This window comes from Aotus nancymaae, unplaced genomic scaffold (assembly GCF_030222135.1).
Source record: "Aotus nancymaae isolate 86718 unplaced genomic scaffold, 86718_ANA_hifiasm-v0.15.2.pri h1tg000040l, whole genome shotgun sequence".
Lineage (NCBI taxonomy): Eukaryota > Metazoa > Chordata > Mammalia > Primates > Aotidae > Aotus > Aotus nancymaae.
The window spans coordinates 8,115,920-8,125,003 of NW_026988454.1; the positions used below are offsets into that span (position 1 = coordinate 8,115,920).

The 9,084-nt window shown below is 50.1% G+C and overlaps 1 protein-coding gene across 1 annotated transcript in view; it reads right to left on the minus strand.

The window, feature by feature from the left end:
* MAS1 (MAS1 proto-oncogene, G protein-coupled receptor) overlaps positions 1-2,818 on the minus strand; it is an 89,372-nt gene extending 86,554 nt beyond the window's left edge. Inside the window, exons 1-2 of the mRNA XM_064360483.1 lie at positions 2,785-2,818; positions 2,182-2,272 (exon numbers count right to left, since the gene is read on the minus strand). The gene's annotated coding sequence lies outside the window, so the exon portion shown is untranslated. The remainder of the gene's footprint in view (positions 1-2,181; positions 2,273-2,784) is intronic.
* Positions 2,819-9,084: the final 6,266 nt, after the last annotated feature.

Below are 9,084 nucleotides of genomic sequence, written 5' to 3' on the forward strand. Positions count from 1 at the left end.
CTGGGAATAACACGAACAAAATCGGCCAGGTTGCCACTCTCATGGGGCTTACAGTGGCAGGACAGGAGGGTGGGAGAAACATCAAACAAATTCACACACAAGTCATTTCCAACAGTGACAAATGCTGTGAAAGAGAAGCACCAGGTGCTGTCACAGAGGAGGGTGATGGGAGGAATGCAGACCTGGGAAGGAAGGCAAGCCCTTCCAGGGAGACGACACTTTTGCTGAGACTTGGAGGGTGAATGGGGCTTCGCATGCACTGACTCTGCCTGGAGACAGAAGCCTCATAGGCTATATTTAAAATTGAAACAGGCCCAATTTTCCAACAAGCTGGATGCACATAGAACTGAAGCTTGAGAAACTGACATTTGCAGAACAAGACACACCTGCTGCCTGTTGACCAACTCCTCTTCCTTTCCCCTAATTCCTGTTTTCCTACAAGTAGTTACAATGAGAGGCTAGACCCGCCTCGTTCAATCACCTGCTGCCTGTTAAGCAACTCCTCCTCCTTGCCCTGCCTGTTTTTCTTCCTGCTATATAAACTCCTGACCTTAGTTGGAAGGGAGGGATGGATTTAGGTTTGGCTCTGGATCGTGCAGCTGGTATCAGCCGTAATATATTAGAGCCTTCTTTGCTGGCAATACTGTTGTCTCAGTGATTAGCTTTCTGTGCAGTAAGCAGTGGGACCTAGACTGAACCACTGGTGTTTAGTAACAAACTCACATATGAAATATGTTTTTAGATGATTAGAAAGGGATAATAACTACCAGTCTATGCAACTGTGCCAAGCATCTTTTTCTAGAGACAGGATCCCCCTCCACAGCCCAGGCTGAACTGCAGTGGTACAACCATAGTTCACTGCAGCCTGCTCCAACTCCTGGACTCGAGATCCTCCTACCTCAGCATCCCAAGTAGCTAGGACTACAGGCTCGCACCACCACACCCAGCTAATTTTTTAAGTTTTTTGTGGAGATGAGGGCCTCACCGTGTTGCCCACGCTGGTCTCAAACTCCCTGGCTCAAGCAATCCTCCTGCCTTGGCCTCCCAAAGTGAGCCACTGCACCCAGCCACTATAAGCATCTTACATACACCATCTCACCAAACATGAAAACTTCAAGGTTGATAGTAACACTATGGGCACTACTTTTACAACCACAGACTCGAATGTGAAGAAATGTACCTTCATAATTTCTCCAGAATTGAAAGTAACTCCATTTTCCAGATCGTGAGGTGGAAAACATTCAGTCCTATCAATTCAGAACTCAATTTCTCAGGAGTTTCTTCCTGATGTGCATATAACTGAAGCAGATGATTGCTTCCCCATCTCCCTGGAGGTGATGGCAGCCCCCGGGGAGGGTGGATGGTTTCTGTTCCTGCCACGGGGAAAGGGCATCCGGTCCTCTGACCTCTGCTGGCCTCTGCTGAAATCTGTATATTGCTGGTCCTCACAGCCATGCATTGGCTCCTTGCTGAGATCCTACGTCCTGGCGTGGGCTCCTGCTCACTGGGTTCTCCCTCTTGCATCGCTGGTCTCCCAGAGCTGATATGGTCCCCTTGGGGTGAGCTGGTTCTGCACTCACTCACCCTGAGAGCCACACCTCACTTTTCCCATGCTCTGCCTCGAGGCCGCCCGCCCCAGGTGACTTGTCAGCTACCGTCAGCTGAGTTCAGTCAGTGGAACGCCCTGCGGGGAGGTGGGGCAGGAGGAATGGGAGGGGGGCAGCTGATGTCCATTCTCACCTGGTCTCTTGGCTTCTCAGGCAGCACCTGCAGGACCTCCACAGCCCCCGCAGCACCCTCCTCCCTTCCAGTCCTCCTGAGGGGCCATGGGGATTTCGGGTGTTACTAAGCTCTGGGGCCCCTCTCATCCTCTGTGCGGCCTTTCGGCTCTTCCATCATCTGTAGAACCAAATCCACACATCCAATTCCCTCACGTGGGTTCTGTTTTCCTGATGCAAAGCCGCCTGATAGGAGGTCACAGGGACTTGACTGCCCCTACCCTCGGCCCACCCCCAAACATGCCTCGCCGTTCCTATTTGTTGTGGGGTCCCACTCGCTCCCTGGCAAGCCCCAGTAGCCCTTCTGCTCCCCAGTCCCTCCAGGCTTCTTTTCTACAGCCCCTTGGAGACCCTCGGCCTTCCGGCCCTGGCCTCCCACCAGCCTGGCTGCTTGAACACGTACCTCTTTTTGGATGGAAAATGGCTCCTTTACCATCGTGCATTTTCCTACGCGTGATTTCCCTCACAAACTGGGCCGCATCCAGGAGGCTCTGCTGTGGAGACGCCATGCCAAGTTCTCAGAATTGTGAAAAACATAAACTAAAACCTCTCTCAAGAGCCAACTTTGCAAATCAAAACCATTTTGGCTTTCATACAGTCGCCTCTGCTCTGTCTTCCAAAATCCTCCATAAGCTGAGCTCAGAATCCAAGAATTTGACTTTTTTGGTGGCGGCTATAGCCTGCCATCCCGGGGACAGTTGCTATCCCTGATCATGGTGGGTGAAGAGCTGTGATGGGAGGAGCAGGAACCTCAGCTTTACAATCTCCAAAATGTTTCCTGTTACCTTATTATTGCCATTTTACAAATAAGGAAATGGAAAAAAGGTTTTTTTTTCTCTTGCCAACTGACTACTGGCAAATCAACATCAATTTTCTTTCATGTTTGAGCAAACTGTATCCCAGTTCCTGTCTTGATAAAGATCGTTGGGCATTAAAGAAAATTCCTGGCCAATGGCAATGAAACTGAGAAGAAAATACACTGCTCGGGGTCTTCTCAGATACAAACCTCACGTGTCAGTGTTAGGTGAAGCATCCATTGATACATTCCTTCTTGAATGTGTTTACTGTAGACTTCCCCCTACGCCATCGGTGCAGCCATTAGACACGGTGAGCAATGGGTGAACTAGAGAAACAAAGACACCAGTCATCGGCTTTTAAGGTAAAAATAAAACAGGAAAGATTGGCAACGCTGTCCCGTTCCTCGCAACTGCTTTCTCTCCTCCCCTCCTGGGTTCTTGGCTTCTCAGGCAGCACCTGCAGCACCTCCACTTCAGGTGGAGGAAAAAGCAGCCAGGGAAGAATTAGGAAAACTTGGGTTTTCGTCTGTTGCCGGATCCCTGGCACTGGGCAGGGAAGGAGTGAGGATAAAGACAGGCGCCCCCAGCCCTCAGAATAATGGTGGGAACCAGTTTAAAGGGGAAGCGAAAGAGTGAGTGTGGATTGGTAAGCGAACGAAAACAACAAAGATAATGCTAGAGGGAAACTGCAAAGCTGCACGCAGACTAATGTCCTATCAGACAAAACCACAGGCTGTGGGGCTATCCCCTCCACTGAGCAAGAACTATGTTCGTTGTTATTGGACAACAATCATTTGCAACTTATCGGTTTTCAAAAAGTGAACATCTAACTTAACAGAATTGTAAAATGTTTGGCCTCTAATCAGTAGAAACTAATAAGCCAGTCAATCAAAGTCACATTGGCTTAAAATAAAATGACTCCAGGTGAGCTTGTTAGACAACGATCATACAGTTTGACAATGAAAGTCACGTGGCTTGGGCGCAGTGGCTCACACCTGCAATCCTAGCACTTTGGGAGGCTGAAGTGCGAGGATCGCTTGAGGCCAGGAGTTTAGGTTCAGGAGTTCAAAGACAGCCTGGGCAACATAGACCTCGTCTCTCTCTATATATATATATAAACCTAAAAAATGAGATGGGCATGGTAGTGTATGCCTTAGTCCCAGCTACTTGGGAGGCTGAGATGGGAGGATTGCTTGAGCTCAGGAGTTTGAGGCTGTGGTGAGCTACAACTGTGCCCTACTATATTTCAGCCTGGGTAACAGAGCAAGAATCTATTTCAAAAAAAAAAAAAAAAGTCATGTGGTTTGTTTTTGCCTGACATCCACATTTTGAATAATTTTTCTTAATAGATTCTCATGGAGAGTGTACCTGTCACCTAGTCTTTCTAGAACTCAGATAGTAGACAAGGCAGCCTCACCAGGGTCCCTCATGTGACATTCACAGACAGGCTGCAAGAGGTATCCAGGGTGAGGTGTAGGGGTATGCAGGAAGCCAGCCAGCCCTTCCACCTGCCACAGGAAATGGGTGGGGGGGGCGCGGACAGTGGGGAGGAGGGGGAGAGAGAGAGAGAATATGAGGGACCTGAAGCACCTCTGGGGGCCTTTCAGCTGGGATAAGGGCAGCCTGCAGCAGGGACTGGGTGGCCCATCCCAGCAGAGATCACAGAGGAAGCCCCTGCCTCCCAGCCCACAGACAGGTGGGAGTGTATGAAGGCCACCCAGGTAAGTCACACCCAAAAGGCTGCTGGCTCAGAATCAGGACAGAGAGAAGTTCAAACTGACACCCCCTCTCCCCCCACCTCATGCCCTTTCCACCTGCCTCTCAGAGCTTAGCCTCTGTCTTAGGGTTGGGGGGGTGGGTGGAGACCAAAGGGAAACAGCCCTGAATGTGCGCAGTTTACCTGGTATTGCCTAAATTATGGGTTCTGCGCTGGACAGAATGGGAGCTTGCAGCAAGGAATTAAATTGAGTTAAAGGAACTTACATGTGCACATCTGAGCTCATGGTTTGTGAATTCATTTTGACTGTATTTATAACCCTTTAAATGTCTAGAGTGAAGTTTGTGGAAGTTCTCAGACTGGCCACTAGGACCAGCAGTGAGACAAATTTCAGAATGTGCTTCCCATGGTAGAAATTTGGTGAGCAGGATCATGGAAGCTTGGATTCTGACTAACCGCTGGAGCTTTGCAGCTTTTTTTTTTTTTCGAGACAGAGTCTTACTCTATCACCCAGGCTGGAGTGCAGTGGCATGATCTCAGCTCACTGCAACCTCTGCCTCCTGGGTTCAAGTGATTCTCCTGCCTCAGTCTCCTGAGTAGCTGAGATTACAGGTGCCTGCCAGCACACCTGGCTAATTTTTGTATTTTTAGTAGAGACGGGGTTTCACCATGTTGTTCAGGCTGGTCTTGAACTCCTGACCTCGTGATCTGCCCGTCTTGGCCTCCCAAAGTGCTGAGATTACAGGCATGAGCCACTGCACCTGGCTTGCAGCTCCAGTTTTTATAGAACCAGACTTTGTAAGTCCCAGGGCCTTCTCCAATTAGGTCCTCAGATAGAACTGATTGAAATCTTATATTAAATATAAGTACTTTGCTGGACATGATGACTTGAGCCCATAATCCCAGCTCCTTGGCAGGCTGGGGCAGGAGGACTGTTTGAAGCCAGGAGTTTGAGACTAGCCTGGGCAACATAGCAAGATCCCATCTCTAACATTTTTTTCAAAATTAATAGGGAGTGATAGTGGCCTCCAATAGCCCCAACTACTACAGAGGCTGAGGCAGGGAGATTACTTGAGCCCAGGAGTTGAAGACGCAGCGAGCTATGATCATGCCCCTGCACTCCAGCCTGGGCAACAGAGTGAGACCCTGTCTCTAATAAAATAAGTGAATAAATACTTTAAATGGCTGTTTCATGCTACAACTGTCCAGCTCTGCCTTCTGCTAGGCTTGTTCCTCACCTGCTTGCGCTGATTAGCCATGATGAGCGTGGGCAGTGTGCTTTACGCTGCAGAGGGTCTTCCTTCCCTTAGGGCCAAAGAGAGACACCCGCTGCGAAGCTGTGCAATTTCACCCACCAGTGAAACCTCTTTTCTTCTCCAGAAAAAACACCAGAAGGGAAGAGGGCCAGGATGGAGGGCACCCCTTTCAGGAGTCAGCATCAGACTTCATCAGATGTTGAAGACACTGTGCCCATAGGCTGGGTGTGGCTGTTCATACCACTCTCCAAACACACTTGGGACCAGCCTCCCAAGGCTTCTCATCAATCCCTGTCAAACTCCTCACGTTGACGTTGAACTCAGGGAATTAACTAGAGCAAACGGTCTCCAAACAATTTCAGTCCTGTTTCCTTAACATGGAAACAAAGCTGAGCACCAGCCCTGAGCATGCACATTTATGAATAAGGTCTACACATGTATTCCATCTACTAATATATTGTATGACATACACAAAACAAGAAATTTATTATTATTATTATATTTTTAGAGATGGAGTCTCCTCATGTTGCCCAGGCTGATCTCGAACCCCTGGGCTCAAGCAATCCTCCTGCCTCAGCCTCCCAAAGTGTTGGGATTACAGATGTCAACCATTGTGCCCACAGAATAGGAAATTTAATACGGTTCTCATATTTTCTTTCCAAATCCCACTGTCGGTCTTGATTTTTAGCACAAGCTTCATCCACAGGTTAGTAAATCAGCACCAATTTGGTAAATTTATAAGGAACAAAGAGAGCCCCATTTTTCCCCCAACTTCCCAAATGTCTGAAATTCTACTAAAAAAAAATTCAGGGTGTGATTAAAGGGTGATCTAGTGACGGTCTTTAGCCAAGGCTCCCAGGAACACTCAGACACTCCTTGCCCATGACCCTTCCCCATGGGCCCTGGCTGAGCTGTGTGGAGCTGTCCTCTGCTGGGAAGGCCTCGGTCATGGCCTCCCACAAACTAAACAGCCCTTTGTGTGGATTAGGAAGTGGTTTCCCTTTCTCCAGACAGATGCAGCTCCACACCGCAGTGCATGGCTGGATTCTGGGCCCACTCTTTCCTGCCAGGCAGTGCTGTCCAGAGCACAATACGCAGAGCCTTTCCTCCAAGAGCCTGGCCTCAGGAACCTGGGCCTAAGCTGCCAGGGAAGCTGGCTTTATTTCCAAGCCCAGAGTCCAAGTTGATGTTGATGCTGTGACCGATAGCTATTCCCATGAGTGCCAGAAGAGAAGCAGAGACTGTTCATGTGAAATGGCCTCAGCACTGTGTGGCTTTGCTGCTCATACCACCCTCCAAAGACACGAGGCCCAGCCAGCAGGCTGCAGTCACACCCATCCAGAGTCTCCTAGAGACAGGCAGGGCATGAGGATTTCCTTTCCCAGAGGACAACTGCCTTTTACTTTTCTCCCCCGATGCCCTCTTGAAGCTACACCATTTCTTAGATGACATGTTAACAACAGAGTAACCTATACATGGTGGGAGGGGTGTGCATTGTTAGGGAACCCAGACACCCTGGCCCTTGGCCTGGCCCTGTGGCTCTGGACAAGGCTCTCATCTCCTTCTTCCGCCTTTCTGCTTTCCCGAATCCCCAATAAAGCAAAAACAACAGCATTGTGTCTCTCACAGGCACAGAGATAAAACAATTCAGACACAATGAGATGGCAGCTCTGATGCAGGACAGGTGAGCCCCAAAACTGGGGCTTATCCCGGGAGGGTTCTTGGCTTCCCCTGGGAAAGAATTCAAGGGCTCCCCAGTGGTGTCCAGCAGAGCACTGCTCCTTGCAGTGGGCAGTGTGTCCAGAGGAGCAGCCCAGATTTAGGGATGCACTCATATTTATACCCACTTTTAATTATATGTGAATTAAGAGGTGGTTTATGGAGAAATTTCTAGGATGAGGTGGTAACTTCCTGATCACTGGGTCATTGCCATGGAAAAGGGATGTCGCCATGGCAATGGTAAACTGACATGGCGCACTGTGGGGTGTGTCTTCTGGAAAACTGCTTCCCCCACACCGGTTTTAGCTGGTCTTCAGCATGGCCCGGTGTCTGAGCCCCACCTCCAGAGTCAAGTCCCACCTCCTACTTCAATTCCACACCTTGGCTCAAGCCAAAACTTTATCATTCTTGACCTCTCTTTCTCTTAACTCCACTTTACTCTGTCAGGACATCATAGCGACTCCACTGTCAAAACACGCCCAGGTCCAGAGCCCCCCCACGCTTCCCAGCCAGGCCACAGCCACCTCCTTGCCTTCCTCCTTCCCTAGTCAGCCAGACCCTGTGACTCTGAGCTGGCAGCCCTCCAATGGCTCACACCTCTGCTGAGAAGTCAAAGCCGCCACCACCAGTGCCTTCTGTGCCCTGCCTGACCAGCCCTCCACTTCTTCCCTAGCCTCGGCCCCTGCCTCACCCTCCCGAGTTCTCTCAGCCACCCTGGCGTCTGCAGTCTGCAGCCTCTTTGCAGGGCCAGGTGCTCCCACTGGGGCCCGGTCCAGGCAGCCCCGGGAGCTCAGTCCACAGCTGGACATGCAGCTCAGCCCTGATCTCTGCCAGGTCTCTATTCAGACAGCCCTTTCTCTGCCTGAGCACTGGAAGGCAGCACCTGACCTCTCCTCCAAGTTTCTCCATAACCAGCACTTGATCACCTCACAGGAGCTTTCATCTTGTTCCTTGTCTAACGACTCCACTCAAAGGCAAATCCCTGCATCTGAAACAGTGCCTGGTACAGAGCAGGTGCATTTGCATGGAATGAAGAAGGCTGCACTCCATGGTCTGTAAAACATGCAGAAACAAGCCCAAAGTGACCAATAGGGGAATGGGAGAATGAGCACTTACCTTCCTTTTCTGTTTTCCACATATGATATTCCTTTTTTAATATTTAAAAAACTATAACCTCTGGCTTCCAAGAGTTCAGAGCATCCCATCTGGCCACGAGCACAGGTCTCAGCAGGGTCATGCAGGCAGTGGCCACTGCTGCTGCTCCACCGGGCTGAGGACAGGGCCTCGGCAGCCAGAAGGGGTCACCCAGCTCCCTGGGGTGGGAAAGAAATTTTTTTTTTTTTTTTGAGACAGAGTCTCGCTCTTGTCTCCCAGGCTCAAGTGCTGTGATGCGATCTCAGCTCACTGCAACCTTCGCCTCCTGGGTTCAAGCGATTCTTCTGCCTCAGCCTCCTGAGTAGCTGGGACTACAGGTGCGCACCACCACGCCCCATTAATTTTTGTATTTTTAGTAGAGATGGGGTTTCACCATGTTAGCCAGGATGATCTCCATCTCCTGACCTCATGATCTGCCCGCCTCGGCCTCCTAAAATACTGGGATTACAGGCATGAGCCACTGCACCCGGCCAGAAAGCATCTTTACAAGCTCAAATGCCAAAGCCTCAGTGCCCTCCACAAACCAGCCAGAGCTAACTTGAGAACCACTTTCTCTGCGCTTGCGCTGCCCAGAGAATACTTATTTTCGGATCTCCACTTTCTCACGATCTTTGGCAGAGCCACAGCACACGCTGGGGGAGCTCTTCTGAGGACTGGGACTA